At 40.4% G+C, this 18136-nt stretch overlaps 1 protein-coding gene across 6 annotated transcripts in view; it reads right to left on the bottom strand.

The window, feature by feature from the left end:
- The window catches only part of map3k13 (mitogen-activated protein kinase kinase kinase 13), a 41186-nt gene that overhangs the window by 14016 nt on the left and 9034 nt on the right, over nucleotides 1–18136 (bottom strand). For 4 of the 6 annotated variants that reach the window (XM_085136467.1, XM_085136462.1, XM_085136463.1 and 1 more), the window contains exon 2: nucleotides 8167–8229. The gene's annotated coding sequence lies outside the window, so the exon portion shown is untranslated. The other 2 variants (XM_085136464.1, XM_085136466.1) reach the window with 2 other exon arrangements.

Below are 18136 nucleotides of genomic sequence, written 5' to 3' on the forward strand. Positions count from 1 at the left end.
TACCTGTGCTGAAGCCCTTTTCCTGTAAGTGTACCTACATTCATGCTGTAGTAATTGGGTTTGTAGCCGCTCATATATAGCAGGTCAGTGTACTTGGACTAGAGGTGTTCTGTACGCACAGTGCATTTTTCCAACACTGCCACCAGGAGTTGCCAAAGTCAAAACCGGTCAAATCCTCCAGGCCGAGGCTTTAATTTGTTGCAAGTGTGCCACACGCTGTGTTTTCAGACAAACAGATGGCCTTTTATCCACAGTCTGACTGTGTTTATCTACCCAAAAGGGGAAAAAAGTGAATCAATCACTGTGTAAATGACACTTGAGCTTTTTCTCCTTTAAATCCACAAGGACAAAAATCCAATCAAGCCTGAGCAAGCTGTAGAAAACAGAGGGTGTGGGAGACAGAGAGAGAGAAAGGGACATAGTGAGAAGCTGCACAGTGCGCACAGTCACAAAAGATCAAAGTCCAGGAGGGAGGAGACAGAGAGGCAGAGTAGTGCCCTGGCTCTGTGTTACGTGGAAGGAGGACAGTCATATAGTCCAACTGAAGCCAGCGTGGTTTATGTTGCTCTCTGCAGCACGGTCGTAGAGCTCCTCCACTTGGCACGGGTCAAAGTACAAACAAGCCTCGATTACTCGGCTGCAGATAAGTTCTCTGCAGACAAAGCTGCAACAGACCGCCTGGAGTCCCGACTTCAAACTTAGTTTTAATCCCACTTTTATTCCAAGCTTCTGTTCAATGCTTTTTGCAAGTGTTCACCAAAAGAATGTACTGTATCCGTGTATCTACTGGACGGGTAACATGAGTGGTGTGAGTGTGGGGCGACTGCCAGGAGCTCATCTATAATGCAGGCCTGTCTCTAAGCAGGCTGCTGAGAGTGCAGGGGAAGGAGAGAATGCTCTCTCAGGTATCCAATAAATCCGTCCCTTCCAAAGCAGAGACAAACGAGCTGTACGAGCAAAGGCCCATGCTGTAATTCCACCTCACAAACGGCTCTCAGAGCTGGGCTTCTGACGTGGGCTTGCTGTGGGTGGATAAGGCTGACTGGACAAAAACATGCACAGGAAGACCGAAAAATTAACACCTTTTTACTTTTTTGTTTTTAACTAAATCTCTTTCCAAACAACATGAATCTTTAGTGCCTTTATTCTACAAATCCAGCACCAAGAACAGGAAATGGACCTCTTGTTCTTTTCCATTAATCTCTAATGGAAGATCTCTATGGGCGTAGAATCCCATGAATAATGTCTGTGCTGCGGGTTTCATTTCCACAGGCATTTATTTACAGGACTTTCCGAAAGAGATCGTGACTGAGTAAAAGGACAAACCGACGGAGTGTTTGCACGAACTCGGTGCTGCTTCGCAGAAGTACACAACCCACTTATTTAGCAGAATGAGTAAAATAAAGAAGGAAAGGGAGGAAGAGAGGGAGAAATTATCAGAGGCTGATCCTTTAATCCCTATACAGGGCTCTAGAGACATGCTTGTCCAAACACAGACCCTATTCGGCCCTTCCCCTCAATTTATCACATAATTCCTTTCATTTCTTGCCTCTCTAAAGGTGACCTAAAGCCTAACAGATCATGACATGTACATGCATAGTATATAGATACAACCTTAAAAGAGCAGAGCAGCACTGCCGGATAAAAAGCTCACTGCAATTGGTTATTGTAACGCTTCATATCTGAGTGCATACAACAGCTGGTGGTGCAGGGGGATCAGGTTCAGGGAGCACACATGCTCACACACACACACACACACAAACAAACACGCATACACAGACAGACGCACACATGCCCGGGGCGTGTCTGGCGAGATCCAATAATCCCACTACTCCCAGCAATTCACAGGGGAATGCAGTTTTTATTGTATCACTCAGCAAACGCCAGTATGGTTGTTTAGATCCTGCTTCAACACTCTGTGCCAGCAGGACGTTCAGCGATACTTTGAGCGTAAACGCACGTACACAGTCCACCCGCAAAACGCGGCATTGCGGGCGGCATCTGCGTCTCTGTGCTCCTCATTAAGAGAAGCCCTGCTGGGACCCATAGAGGGAACCTCCCTTCAGGTGACAGCTGCGACCCCCTGACAAAGAACCAATTTAGCCCCTATCCCACCACATCATTCACACGTTACCATGTCAACACAGCATCCGTCCTGACCTTCTGCTTCCAGTCGCACTCAATCTCATCCAACACTTGGAGAGGCTACAAGCGTGAAGGCTGTTGTTGTAACATGTGCTACCGTGTCTTGGACACAGAATGATATCTAGATCTGGATTTGGTTTTTAGAATATCAAGATAATGTCACTCAAGCCTTTTTTTGTGTACATTTTATACATATTAGCAAAGATGTGAACTGAAATAGCAACAAATCCTCTAAAAACATTCCAGGATACAGATACAGACATGGATCAGCATCAAAAGTCAATCACGTCCAACTTTAGCCTAAACTCACCTCCGTTAAAACCTGCGCAATCCCGCTAACAAGCAGACAAAATGAACCAATCACGTCAACTCGTCCACAGAGGTCACGAGGACGAGGAAAACCAGATCATTCCACTGATCAGTTCTTCAGCTTCCTTTTGAACAATAAGATGTCAGAAGAGAAGTAAACATCTCACTTGATGAGATACTGGAGGTTCAACACCTGCCCTACAAACAAAATCAAATCGCACACTAAAGCCCACATGCCCGCGGCACAATGAGGCACAGCCTTTCACATCCGGTCATTCCGGAGAGCTCATTTCTGGGAGGAAAGATAAATACCTGCACCAACAGAGTACTTTCATGCCTCCCACTTCCCTCTTGTTTTGAAACAAACATGAGTGAGAGACAGATGGTGAGCGCAGCGCTAGTTTTCCCTGAGCATGTGCTCGTCTTGGTTATTCTGGGTCATAATTGAACAGCTGAACTCTGATGTCTGTGCTTGTTTCTCTCCTCGGTGCACTCTATGGACCTTTGCGGCCTCTGCTTATCTAGTGACTAAGCAATGGTGTGAAATTTGTAAACATGCTGCTCATATATTTCCATAAATTCCTCGAAAATGTGAGCTGCCCGGTCCTGATTTGATAGTCGGGGATGTGGTCCGACGTGTAAATCAGCTTTCACTTGCTACCAAGGCCATGAGTCCTGCCAGAGGGGAATGGACAGGCTGCCGTAGGTGGGTGAAAGTAATAATCTGCTGGTGTGGGGAAGAGCTGTGGAAGGGAGAAATAAACAAATCTGGCACAGCGCTCAGGCATCTGCCGTCACATGGCTGACATTTCCCACTAATACCCTTTTTTCATATTCTGATTCCCTCTGCTGACTCACCTAGGTGGACTTAAAATACCTGTTATTGGCCAAAGGCGAAAGCGGGTCACAGAACAATAATCCCTGCCCGTTTACCTGCATGCTCAGGGTCTGACTGGCGTTGCTGGTCGAATAGGAACAAGGTCGAAGCTGCCGCTAGAAGCCACAGGGAAAGTGCCAGGTGGGATCATGTGCAATTGGGTTTGTTGTGAAGATTGGTTTGAGTCAGGTGGAGGAGGAGGAGGGGGGGGGGGGGGGAGGTTAGGTGCATGAATGAAAGTGGCAACGAGAGGCAATGAGTAGGAGGGATGGAAGAGTGAGTAAAAACAAACCCGAAGAGTATGCTGTCAGCATTCAAACCCTCCAGATGACCAACAGAATGAGCACGACTGTGAATCATTAGCACTCCAAACACACACACACACACACACACACACACACACACACACAACTTGTGCCTCAAATAGCCTCATCTGGTACAAGCCAGAATCGGAGAAAATAAATAACTGAAGAAAAGCTTGTGCGCCATCGACACGTCACACACTCTCCCTCCAGCCTCTTGGCAAGGCTGCAGACAGCACTGCAACCAGGACACAATGCCTAAAAATCTGCAACTATCTGGCATATGCTCCTCTGCAAAACTCTCAAGGCTTCAATACGAGCCTTTCTAGTCAAGCAGACTCTCTGCTCCCAGTGATGCTTAGCAATAAAAGCTCTACAGAGGTCTATTTATGAATACTAACCACACACACACACACACACACACACACACACACACACACACACACACACACACACACACACACACACACACACACACACACAGATAGCTGATGAATTCGAACAGACAGAGAGGGATGGTGAGGCCAAGGAGACAGTGGAGGGAGAGACTGGCTCAGAGAAATGTAGATAAAGGGGGGGAAAAGCAGATTAAGAAGGCAAAAGGGACCAAAGGAGCTGTGAATGAGGCAGATAAAAAGGAGGGTGGACTGCAGAATGAGTGAAATCAGAGGAAAAATTAAGACGAAACAGAAAAACAGTCGTTTTGCTGTTTTCCGTGGCTGCTCGCAGCGCGAAACTGTACCGACCACGCTCCAGTGGGAAAGACTCCCAGAGCGACAACAAAGGACACAAGAGGAGCCGGCTCCATGTGAACCGGGCCTGTCTGCCCTGCACGACCAGGAGACAGTGGCACACATGCACACACACATACACACAATACTGCACAACAGGGCAGCTGCTGCCACAACAATTCCCCTTGTGCTCTTTTAATAGGGACGGCCTGCCTGGCCCGAAAACAACAAGGAAAGAGACAGACACACAAACAGTGACACAACAGACAATCATGCATATTGCAGGAGCTTGCCTGTGACTGACACCGTTATAATGGCTGAAATATGAAAATACACAAAGCCCCAGCTAAAAAAAAGAAAAAAGAAAAGGAAAGAAAAGAAAAGAAAAGTGGGGCAAGAGACTCTAAGGGGACCAAGTGGGTGTTGTACTACATGTTCTTCCTTCTGCTCAAAAACAGCCTCTCTAGCACAGCAGAAAGCCCAGAAAATCAATACACATTAGTGCTCCTGTTATCTCCTGGCTTCATGCTTTCCCTGCTTGCTCTTAAAAACACAGCATGCATGTAAATCTAAGCAGTGAACCTCCAATCAGCAAAGTCAGACACTCTGGAGAAAACCCCTCATAAACATGAATATCCAGCTTTTTATTTTTTATTTTTTAATGCTCTCTTGCAAAAGGACGGATGGATGTACGTACGCTGGAGTCGTCCCCTCCTCCACCTCCTCTCCTCTAAAGCCTGGCTGCTGGCTACTCATCTTGTGTAGTTACATAAACATGCTTAGTAGCAGAGGACAGAGGTGGGCACACACAGAGCTCTCCTGCTGCCAAGTAAATACAGAGGTTGATGTAAAGAGCTGCATGAAAGTCGAACATGGCAAAGCGGGCAGGGGGACGTTAAATATGCGAGAGTTAAGAATAAGAAGCAGTGGAAGGAAAGTCAGTGTGGTTTGGAATGACCGTGACTGTACACAAAACACATGTGGCCCAGATAAGTCAGACTGAGGGGGGAGTTATTTATCTATTTATTTATTATTATTATTTATTGCATTTGCTGGCAAAAATAAAGCAGGTGAGGGCGGGTCTGTTGCCCTGTACCTTTACCTACATCCCACCTATCCTTCAGAGGGCACAGAGAAGCACTGCATCAAAAAAAAGAGAGAAAAAACCCAAAACCCAGCAGCGGCGTCACCGCTGAGCCTAAAATAGCTCCAGCACGCACCAACGCACGACCACTCAACACACTCCTGCAGCACTGCTACTGAACAAATACTGACATGTGCTCTATACACACAGACAGACTCCCTGCAGATGTGCGATGTGCAAAAGAGAAAAATCATACCCATAAGCATGAGAAGGACAAGTACCTCCACATTACAGTGCTTCCACTCAGATGAACGGCAAAAGACATAGCATCAGCAGATTACTCACAGCAGACACGGCTCAGATTCATGGTCCTCTCTCAGCTAAGGCAGGGATGTGTGGAGGGGGGAAAAAGCCGGGCAAGAGGAAGACCGAACTGACAGTCGGGATTCAGAAGAAAGGAAAAAAATAAAATAAAAGAACAGGAGTGAGGGAGAAGGCAGAGGATGGGAGATGACAGACATTCCTCTAACTCCTGCAGCACCTGGGCTGTGAGTGGGAGGGCGGCATAGTCACCGGGACGATGAAGACCTGCTCACGTCACACTTTTCATGAATGGAGCCGTCTGACGCAGGGAGGACGCAGCTCAAAGAGCAGAGGAGATGGGGGGGGGGGGGGGGGGGGGGCAAAGGGCGGAGCTTGTTGCACAGACTCAGAAAGGAGGAGGTGCAAACGGAGATGAAGAGGAAAGCAGAGGAAGAGAGATGGAGGAGGAGGGCGTGCATTTCAAAGCAGCACCAGCTGGGAACAGAAGGTTAGGCTGCGGTGGCGTCTCCATAAGTAGGACAAACTGTTTCGGCACAGGAGAAAATCCTTTTGTACCAAATCAGTTCTTTCACGCCAATTGTGTCAAAATCACAAATATCTGCAGGCTGGATCCAGTGAGGACTATCCATTTGTCATGAAATACTGCCCCCCACCCCCCTCAAAAATGAAAATTGGGACAAAATATCTTGCTTTGCAATCACGTCCGGTGGAAATTAATCCCTCTGCAGCGCCAGTGTCAAATAACAACACATGTTCTTATTTTTCAGGCTTTTAAATAGCACGAAGGGTTTGCTAAAGGTCACAAATAGCACAGCAGCAGAACATTTATAAGCTGAAAGTCAGAACCAAATAAATGAGTTAATCTAACTAAACTGAAGTCAAGATGAAATAATCTCTAACAAAAAAGTGTTTTTAAAGAAATTAGGGACAACCTTAAACACACTTTAGCAGTGTGTTTCATTAAATGTGCAATTTCTCCATTATAAAGTATTTTTACTGTTTAAATGGTAAGTTTCCCCCAGTCTTTCTGTGTTTATATGAAAATGGAGTAGAAAAGATCCCTGGGATTATTGAGAAATATCAGCAGAGTAGCATCACAGCTGAGCAGGGAGCAGTGCGGATTAAAAGAAATGTCTTTATATGAATATCTAGCAATAAAACAGAACTCTATGAAACGCACATCAATATCAACCCACTCATATATTCAGACAAGATGCCTATAAACCCTATTTACCCCCACAGGTGAGCAGCTGGAAGAGCCACACTTCTATCTGTACTCTCTAAGCAGACTTTCCTTCTCTCTTTGGCCTCAGATAAAGGAAGAGGTGATCAGTGTTGATGAATGAGATTTAGCTGAAAGTACAGAAGTATAATTTTTCTTTCAACACAAAATAATAACTTGTGAATAACCCTGATTAATATCTTCCACACAGATCCGACGGCCAGGCTTACTCTACTTCCTCAGTCACCTTCTAGAAGCCATCACTGGAAAGCAGCACTTCAAAATATCAGGAAAACTCAGTAAAGAACAGTAAAGACACTGAATAAGGACATTACAGTGTACCAATACCGCCTCTGTGATTTTCTCCTACAAAATTACAGTTAAATGATGTCACATCCCATTCATTACACACATACACAGCTGCACTATGAACACATAAAACCACGCAAGCAGTCAGAAATGTTCCTGTAAACTGTGGTCATGTGACTTCAGTTATCGAATCATTATGACCATTATAACTAGCACGGGGTGTAAATGCTCTGCACTGCTGCTCTTTCTCTATATTACATAATAACTGTTCCAGTGCAGTTTAACTTCAGGTTTCTGCAGAGGAGGCTTTATGCATGCTCTCCTCATTTACATAAAACACCTAAATCTACAGCTGAAATTATTAGAAAATGTATCAATTAGTTATTCTACAGGCAATAAAAATGCAAAAAAAATTACTGAGTATCTACATATACTCAGGTAAACAAGATGGCAAAAAAAAAAGTCCACTCAAAGAACTCAGGGCACAGTTTCATACCGAAGTCCTTACTGCAAAGGCCAGGCAATTACCTGCGTGTCACTCACCCTCTCTCTCCTATCCACTCTACACTTCCCTAAGTAAAAAAGGCCCAAAATGCTAAAAAATGTAATAATAATAGTAATAAAAAGAATAATCTTACAGCAGTAGGAGTTTAATAGCTTCAGGGCTGAAAAACTACGATAGTCAGAGAGAAAATAAAAAGGTCAGAACGTCAGAAGAATTGTTCTTTTCTCTCACCAAAAGGTCATCTAACGTCTCACACAGTCTCTGACACCCTCCCCTCAGTGGGCACCATCACTTTGGCCATTATACTGGTCAGCACATGCTTGTGACTTAGCGTGTGTGAGTGTGTTCATTTACTGACCTGTCAGGTGGTTTCTGACCATCTCAGAGGTCTGCAGAGCGGGAACTGGATTCAGCTTCTCACCTGCAGCATAAACACACACAGAGCGGTGAAAACGGGGTTCGTGCGAGCAACATGTTCCACTTTAAAGGCTTAAATAAGGACAATGCACTGCAAGCATGATGCGCAACTGCAACATTTCCACAGTGACATTAATAAATCAACTCAGCGGATGAGTCACCAGATGAGAACGGCACCCGCGTTTCCCCAGACTGCTGAGGGAAGGAGGTGCAACTAGGGCAAAGACAAGTAGCGGTGGTGTATCTGTCAAACTACACTGTGTTTGTGAGTTTGTGTGTGAGGAAATGGCACAGACTGACACTGACTGCAGCCAGAGGGAGTACATCAAAAAAGACTGATAGAGAGGGAGGCCTGTGGGTGAAAGGAAAAGCTCGGGGAACAGATGATCCCCGAGTGCTCTTGTTTCAGGCCAAAACCTCTGGGGAAGAGGATGCTGGGGAAGGGCAGCAGGAATGTAATGATGCATTTAGAGTGGGGGGGTGGGGGTTGGGATATTGGAGCCGCATTGTCCAATCTCTTTCGTAAAGCCACACCCCAGCAGGGGTCCCTGCCAGAGGAGGCAGAGGCGTCCAAACACTGCCTATAAATGGCGTGAAATGACAGTGAAATGAGTCACGGTGCAGATGGCTGTGGATGTAAGCTCTGACATTAGGGAACGGTGAGTGTGTACTGCTGGATTTGTCAAAACTGCACTTTTGTGATGCACGGTTTAATAAGTGATATGTCAAGCAGTCATCCCGCCCCCAACGGGAGAGAGAAAGTGAAAGGTATTCTTGCTGTGCTGGTAAAGATACACAAAACACAGCAGGGGCTTTCCCAAAAAATAAAGAGTTCTGGTTAAATATTGACAAAAAGGGACTTTCAAGTATCAACGGGGAGCTGGAATAAAATTTTGGCTCTGTTTGTTTAGCGGGGACAACAAACTCTGCTCTAAAGCTAAAACCGAATTACAAAAACACGCATGTGTTTTTGTAATCCCCCAAGACTCCAGCAAAACACTCGACTCGACCTGGAGTCGAGTGTTTTAACCGACATTTCAACTCATATATACATATATACGTGTATATACATACATACATATACACACACACGTATACGTATACATATACACACACACGTATACGTATACATATATGTATACGTATACGTATACATATATGTATACATATATGTATACATATACATGTATACGTATACGTATACATATACATATATACGTATACGTATACATGTATACGTATATGTATACGTGTATACATATACGTATACGTATACAAGTATACGTATACATGTATACGTGTATACGTATACATATACAAGTATACGTATACACACGTATATACGTATACACACGTATACACACGTATATACGTATACACACGTATACACACGTATACACACGTATACACACGTATACACACGTATACACACGTATATACGTATACACACGTATACACACGTATACACACGTATATACGTATACACACGTATATACGTATACACACGTATATACGTATACACACGTATACACACGTATACACGTATACACACGTATACACGTATACACACGTATACACACGTATACACACGTATACACACGTATACACACGTATACACGTATACACACGTATACACACGTATACACGTATACACGTATACACACGTATACACGTATACACACGTATACACGTATACACACGTATACACACGTATACACGTATATACGTATACACACGTATACACGTATACACACGTATATACGTATACACACGTATACACGTATACACACGTATACACACGTATACACACGTGTATATATATACACACGTATACACACGTATACACACGTGTATATATATACACACGTATACACACGTATACACACGTGTATATATATACACACGTATACACACGTATACACACGTGTATATATATACACACGTATACACACGTATACACACGTGTATATATATACACACGTATACACACGTGTATATATATACACACGTATACACACGTATATATATATACACACGTATACACACGTATACACACACGTATACAGACGTATACACACGTGTATATATATACACACGTATACACACGTATACACACGTGTATATATATACACACGTATACACACGTATACACACGTGTATATATATACACACGTATACACACGTGTATACATATACACACGTATACACACGTATATACACGTATATACACGTGTATATATATACACACGTATACACACGTATATACACGTGTATATATATACACACGTATACACACGTATATACACGTGTATATATATACACACACGTATACACACGTATATACACGTGTATATATATACACACACGTATACACACGTATATACACGTGTATATATATACACACACGTATACACACGTATATACACGTGTATATATATACACACACGTATACACACGTATATACACGTGTATATATATACACACACGTATACACACGTATATACACGTGTATATATATACACACACGTATACACACGTATATACACGTGTATATATATACACACACGTATACACACGTATATACACGTGTATATATATACACACACGTATACACACGTATATACACGTGTATATATATACACACACGTATACACACGTATATACACGTGTATATATATACACACACGTATACACACGTAAATACACGTGTATATATATATATACACGTATACACACGTATATACACGTGTATATATATACACGTATACACACGTATATACACGTGTATATATATATATATACACGTATACACACGTATATACACGTGTATATATATACACGTATACACACGTATATACACGTGTATATATATACACGTATACACACGTATATACACGTGTATATATATACACGTATACACACGTATATACACGTGTATATATATACACGTATACACACGTATATACACGTGTATATATATACACGTATACACACGTATATACACGTGTATATATATACACGTATACACACGTATATACACGTGTATATATATATATACACACACGTATATACACGTGTATATATATATACACACACGTATATACACGTGTATATATATATACACACACACGTATACACACGTATACACGTATACACACGTGTATACACGTGTATATATGTATACACACGTATACACACGTGTATATATATACACACGTATACACACGTATACACACGTGTATATATATACACACGTATACACACGTATACACACGTGTATATATATACACACGTATACACACGTATACACACGTGTATATATATACACACGTATACACACGTATACACACGTGTATATATATACACACGTATACACACGTGTATATATATACACACGTATACACACGTATACACACGTGTATATATATACACACGTATACACACGTGTATATATATACACACGTATACACACGTGTATATATATACACACGTATACACACGTATACACACGTGTATATATATACACACGTATACACACGTATACACACGTGTATATATATACACACGTATACACACGTATACACACGTGTATATATATACACACGTATACACACGTGTATATATATACACACGTATACACACGTGTATATATATACACACGTATACACACGTGTATATATATACACACGTATACACACGTGTATATATATACACGTGTATATATATACACGTGTATATATATACACACACGTATACACACGTGTATATATATACACACGTATACACACGTATACACACGTGTATATATATATACACACGTATACACACGTGTATATATATACACACGTATACACACGTATATACACGTGTATATATATATACACACGTATACACACGTATATACACGTGTATATATATACACACACACGTATACACACGTGTATATATATACACACACACGTATACACACGTATATACACGTGTATATATATACACACACGTATACACACGTAAATACACGTGTATATATATACACACACGTATACACACGTAAATACACGTGTATATATATACACACACGTATACACACGTAAATACACGTGTATATATATACACACACGTATACACACGTAAATACACGTGTATATATATACACACACGTATATACACGTGTATATATATACACGTATACACACGTATATACACGTGTATATATATACACGTATACACACGTATATACACGTGTATATATATATATATATATATATATATACACACACACACGTATATACACGTGTATATATATATACACACACACGTATATACACGTGTATATATATATATACACACACACGTATATACACGTGTATATATATATACACACACACGTATATACACGTGTATATATATATACACACACACGTATATACACGTGTATATATATATACACACACACGTATATACACGTGTATATATATATACACACACACGTATATACACGTGTATATATATATACACACACACGTATATACACGTGTATATATATATACACACACACACGTATATACACGTGTATATATATATATACACACACACGTATATACACGTGTATATATATATACACACACACACGTATATACACGTGTATATATATATACACACACACGTATATACACGTGTATATATATATACACACACACACGTATATACACGTGTATATATATATATATACACACACACGTATATACACGTGTATATACATATACACATACATATACACGTATATATACATATACACATATACACACATATACACACATATGTGTATATATATATATATATATATATATATGTATATATATATATATGTATATATATATATATATGTATATGTATATATATATATATATGTATATATATATATATATATATATATATATATATATATATATATATATATATATATATATATATATATATATATATATATATATATATATATATATATATATATATATGAGTTGAAATGTCTTTCCCCACAAAAACACAACCTACACTTTTGGAGCTTTATAATAAATACAGTTATAAAGTCATTGCATGATTACAGCCATTAAAAGCCTCTGTGTCTGTTTGAGCAGTGATATGTTCCCATAGATTTATTGAGACATAAATTCAAATTGCTTTGTGGTGTATTTAAGGACACCACAAAGCAGCACAAAAACTTAAAACACTGTCAGTCAAGGTTAAAATCAGACCTTGCCTTTACATTTAAAATAATTGTCTCATTTAATTTCCTCCATCTAACTTTGCTAATAAGTCTTGAATTCATTTTAATGTTAACGTTTAATGTTAATGTTCCTCAAACTGAAACTTTTGGTTCAGGTTTTCAGCTGAAATGCTCACGCTTTTCATCTCAGCAATGCATGAAGCACAAATAAAAAGGTTACAATGATAAAGTCATTCAAAAAAATTCAACAAGTACAACACTGCACCATGTAGATCCAAGCAATGCACAGTACTTTACCAAGGTTCAACATAAATTTTACTGCTAACACAACTTTGTTTGAAAATAATAATGATTAATTATAATGCTAATTTACTAACGTAACCGTGAAGCTCAACTTCCACTAATATCACAAATTGTTAAAGCTTTTATTTATACACATAATGCCTTCAGTATGAATCTGAAAAGAAAAAAAACAAGTTCAAAATCCATCAATCCATTCATTCATTCAACTTATCCTTTACCCTTTTCTTCTCACATTCACTCCTGTATTCATACCAAGGGCTGTGCGATATGACCAAAATCTCATATCCCGATATAAAACATCGATCGTCCGATAATGATATAAATCACAAAAAATGTAATATTTTCTGTAAATTCTGTGAATCTCGGGTATGTGCACTGTTTCCAGCTGGGCGTCATGTACCTGGAGTCGAGTGTTTTAACCGATGCATGAAACTACTTTTTAGACATAGGTTGTAACGGCCGCCGTTTTCTTTCTGAGTATTTATTACACGGCGTGCTGCGGGGAAAGCCTGTTCTAACGTTTGAGTCTAAGGTTTATTTTTTAGCACCTGATGGCTCTTTTTTTGCTTCTCATCCGTCAATACTCTGCATACTTTTTCACGTAATTCCGTTTATTTTGAAAATTCTCAACAGGATCTTGAGCTTTATTGTGAAAGGTTTATGTATAAAATAAACAAGCGGACACGCTCATTTTCCCATTCCTCAGATTTTTGTATGTTCCCTCCGCTGATTGCACAGCGAGAAGAGTAAATGATAACAATCTGTCCAGTTTCCTTCTTCCTCAGTTTATAGACGTTTATTTACATAGACAACCTCTTCAAAAATGTCCAAAGCAAATAAATTCACAGAGTCTGACCTCAGTTTCTCAGTTAACCTCATTCCAGCGGTTGCAGCTGCCTCCTGCTCCGCCTCCATCACCGGCACACACGAGGAGCCGGTCGGCGCTCCATGTGTGTCCTGGCTTTGCCTCCGAGTGCGACAGAGCTGTAAACCACACTGGCTCACCTCTGTTATGCACACTCATTACTATTTCACCAGCAGGGGAACAGCAGCACTGACAGCTCCTGTGTCCTCCACATTAATAAGAGAAAAGCAGCATCGCGCACATAAGATTACAGCGGTTTACCTTTCAGCGCAGACACAGACACGTACACACAGCTATGATTACAGACAAACACTTCCATCAAGGTTCAGCATATTTACTTACTGTGCATGGAAAGAAAATAATGCAACCTATCGCTATTGCCACAAAAACCTCCACACTTAAGCAAACAACCACCTGTCATAAAAGCAGAGTATGAACAAAAGCATTGTTCAGCTCCCCGGCAGATGAAAGAGAAAATCTTTATGTACTTCTCCTTTATCAAGGATTATATCATTTCCTTTCATGAACACATTTTTTATTATTATTATTTGGGAAGTCTTTAAACATTTATCCTCTTCTTTAGTCTTGTGTACGCATCTCTAGACATATCTATCTTTATATTTAAAAAGACTTAGCTTGAGCAGGAATTTATATTTGATTCAGCCCCAATATTTCCTTAGCATAACCTACAGCAGGAAATGACTGCTCAGATCTAAAATCTTTAATAAATATTTGCAGTCATTGTTTAAATTAAAGCTTAGCCAACTTTAGAAAACCTTAAATTAAACTTTTTGTCACCTTTAACATCTTTTGTGAAGTTAAAAATATATAAACGTATTCAAAACAATTAATGTAGTGTTATCAGGACTGTAACTCACTAACATACAGTCTAAAGTAAGACTGCTCAGTTATACAATGCAATCATTATCATAACAAACATCACACATTTACTGAAATCTTTAAAAAGCTTCTTTTTACAGGGGATTTCTCAGAACTTTAAATGTTATTCAATTTACAAAAATTAAAGAAGTGATGGTGTTGGGCGAGGAAATATGGAGTCTTCTGATCTCATGAGCAATAAGTGTGGCTGCAAACACTTGCTAATAATCCGTCCACACGTTGATCTGTCAAAAATTTGTCTTTTTTTTTTTTTAAAAAGGCTAAAGCTGCACTAAACAGTAAAGGCTTAAGTGGTTTTAGTGACGGGCGAAAGGGGAGCATGGAGAAAAAAACAAAACAAAAACAACCTGCCCATCTACAGGTCTAAAATTCAGGTTATTATCTCAAAATTTAGGTATTGGGTAATTTTGAGGTAATAACCTAAAATTTTAATTTATCGACTGGAAAAAAACTAAATTGTTTTTTGTTGTTGATCAGCTAAACTAAGGTACATTAACTGTAATTGATTTTAATTAAGTACATCCTATTTCATTTCTACATTAATAATATAAAGCGTCTTATCCGGGTTACACCTTTTCAGCTTCTGTGATTGGCTCAAAGTCTGTGGTTTGCACAGCAACAGGGACCACTGAAAAACATCGGTAAATGTAAAGTTTATTTCTTATATACCTTCGGGCAACAGGGCGCAGCTGTTCAGATTTATGGCAGTCAGCATATCTCAAAGATACTCTGACCAGGATTCAGCTTCATTCTCAATATATTAACAAAGAGATAGTATTTATAATGGAAAACTGCGTTGTGACAAATGAAGCGAAAAAGACAAAAAACTTTTCTTCAAACTGTTTATTTAAGAGGCCTGAGTCAGGCTCGAGTTAGCCGAGGTGAAGCAGCTTGGCTAATTCTAAAAGTAGACAGAGCCGTCATTAATACTGAGGACATAACATGAAGCCATGAATATCAGCGTTTGGACTGATGAGGGATGAATGGGTTTGCATAAACAAACAAATACTGGGGGCTCAATTTAGCTTAAATTTGACATGAGAGACATGAGATTGGTTACCAACTGACTTTATACATATACAGTTGTGTATAGAGTATTTACACCTGTGGGTAGGTGAGCATGCAAGCATTATATTTTCAGTAAAACTCAGTAATGCTCAGAGTTCAGTAATGTGGGCAGGGGAGGATGCTGCTCTGCAGGAGACCTGAGGGACACGTTCAAAGCATATTAGCAAAGTGATGCATTATGAACAAAAATCAACAAAGATATGTGATACAAGGTAGCTCCAGGTATTATTAGCTCAGTGGAGTAACAGTAAAGCTGTTTTCACACATGAACCGGCACCCTGAGCCTTTCAACATTACCCGTTGTAGCTGCATGTGACAAAACAAATGTGTTTAACCTCCAAACTTCCCGAGCGTAAACTGTGTCTGACTGCAGCCGTATGAGCTAACTTTCCAGTGAAATCTCAGCGAGCGAGCATCAGACGTCAAAGCCAAACAGGAGTGGGAGCGCATCTGAGGTGGATAATTAGCTCTGCATGATTCACCCAACACTGACCCAAGCTTTTGCAAAAACACTGTTTAGGATTATTCAAATTAAAAAGCAGATTTTTAAGTATTTGGAGTTTTTTTTTTTTTTTTTGAAGGAATGAGGAAAAAAACGAAATTAACCCCCAAACTAACATTTTCAGTCATTTAAAGCATTTTTTCCACCAGTTTTTGTAGTAACTCAGTTATATTGTACACTCACACTACCCATGGTTGCTTTGTACCATGATCCTGCACCCACATTCTCATTTATAGAAGCTGTTGAAAGCTGCTCTCACAGGACACAGTGAGGTTCATGATTTCATGCATTTTGTGCTTTAATTGTGTTTCACCCTCTCATGTGCCTTTTTGATTTGTTAATTAACACAATGATTTTCACAGGCATGCCCGAGTCCAGCTACACCACATCCCAGCTCCCCTCTTCAGTTTGCTGAAGGGTAAAGTGTCTTGCCCAAGGACACCACGACCAGGACAGAGTGCCCGGGGATCGAACCGGCGATCTTCCGGTTACAGATACGCTCCCCCAACCCCCTGAGCCACGGTCGCCCGTCAAACCTGTTTGGCCAAGATGGATGACAGGAAACAAGCCGGCCATGCTGATTGGTCAAATTTACAAAGCAGGCATGAATGAGGATGAGTGAGTCCTGCCCACAACAGCCTCTGATTCTGGGAGGCAGATAATGCTTGTGAGATTAACATCCTCAGCCCACCAACAGCCCACAGCCTGACCAATCCGTGCCGAGTGGAAATTACATAACAATGAGCGTTCAACACACCCGCAGGATTCTGCTGACAATCCATCTATGCTAGCCCCCTCCCCTCTTTATCATGATGATGAGTAGCAGCACATCCTCCCCTCCCAACAGCGTGCACCTGGTAATCCCGAGCGTGATTTGTGGGATTGCGTGCAAAGCCATAATACCAAACACGGCAGCCAGTCTTAGATAACATAACTTTTTGAAGGTTTTCCAGCCTTCCTGCCTCTAATTATTTCACTTAAAGAGAATTTCAGAAGTGGGACGCACAAAGAAGCAATGTTGTGTTCATTCAGACTCCACTTCCCTA

Source organism: Neolamprologus multifasciatus, chromosome 16 (genome assembly GCF_963576455.1).
Source record: "Neolamprologus multifasciatus chromosome 16, fNeoMul1.2, whole genome shotgun sequence".
Classification (NCBI taxonomy): Eukaryota; Metazoa; Chordata; class Actinopteri; order Cichliformes; family Cichlidae; genus Neolamprologus; species Neolamprologus multifasciatus.